Raw genomic sequence first — 1,284 nt, 5'->3', positions numbered from 1 at the left:
TCTTTTAGAATCTGCTTTAATACAACTTCCCTGTACTTTTCATTGTAATTTCAATGTGGGTCGTGGCCTTTTTCATTTAGACCCTTGTATTTGTAACATGTTTAAGAATGACCTCAAAGATATAATTACAGACTTAAATAAAAATTAGTTGCCTTAGAGTTATCTTCGTTGTAATGTTTGTCTAACCTGTATTGTGAATATGTATTGTGAACATGGTTTTGTTTACCAAAGTTCTGAACAGCTGTCACCTATAATTTTTAATTGTCTTGTCCTTGTATCTGAGATGGTTATCTTAAACTTTTAATAGCACCTATTGTTTATGCTTGTTTAGGAAGGTTACTCATCTTCCAGGTGTGTCGGATTCTAGGTACTAATCTCTTTATAATCCCTATCTGTCAGTTATACGAATCTTCTTGTTTTGTCTTTTGCCTCTTGTATGTCAGTTTTGCTTAGTAAAGGACATGGAAACGTTGAAAGGTTTCGCAGTTACTCCTTTGTTTATTTTTCCTTCGTGGCATATATCTTTATTTATGGATTTATCACGTTCCTAATTTTCGTGATTCAGTTATACACAATTATATACGAAATTCTATTTTCGCTCTGTCCTATATTCCAATATTTATATATGATAATGATATTTTTTTTTCATTTCTGATGGTTGCCTACTAAACTTCAGGCAATGGCAAAAAAAGGAGCCAAAAGTGAACTCTTGAAAATTAAGCGTGCTGTGATTTAAAAAAAAAACTTTTTCTGCTTCAGCACCTACTTACGAACGCCGCCGGCATACGGGAGACACTTTCGGAAATACCGGCTTGGTGATTAAGGGTTAAGTGGAGGTGCCACTTTTGTTTTACAGTTATTTTTGCGGCCATTAAGTCTCAGAAAAGTAAACTGTAACAATAATCTAATTGATTATGCTTTTATTTTAGCAGTATTATTCGGAGCATTGATTAGATTACTTGACTGCCCAGTCAGGGTATTTCCTAAGTACGTACTACTTAATAGGTGTGAGGAGAAACATTAGCACTAATAGAAGTATTGAAAATACAATATAATTGTGGTTTGGGAGTTGTTTGTTACAACTTATTTTCAGTGGAGAATTATGCTCTCTCCATAGTACAGTGGAAAGTTAGAGTCATACGTTTGTGTTGCATTTATGGCTGCTGCTCAGTTTGATAATTTTTTTATTTTAGCATTTTGTCAAATTTTGTTGCATATTATTTAGGAAGCATGCATAAGTGCTTGAAGAATTTTCCATCTTTTAAGATATTGCCTCATTTGCTT

Source organism: Macrobrachium nipponense, chromosome 12 (assembly GCF_015104395.2).
Source record: "Macrobrachium nipponense isolate FS-2020 chromosome 12, ASM1510439v2, whole genome shotgun sequence".
NCBI lineage: Eukaryota > Metazoa > Arthropoda > Malacostraca > Decapoda > Palaemonidae > Macrobrachium > Macrobrachium nipponense.
Note: the sequence above shows the minus strand (reverse complement) of the source record.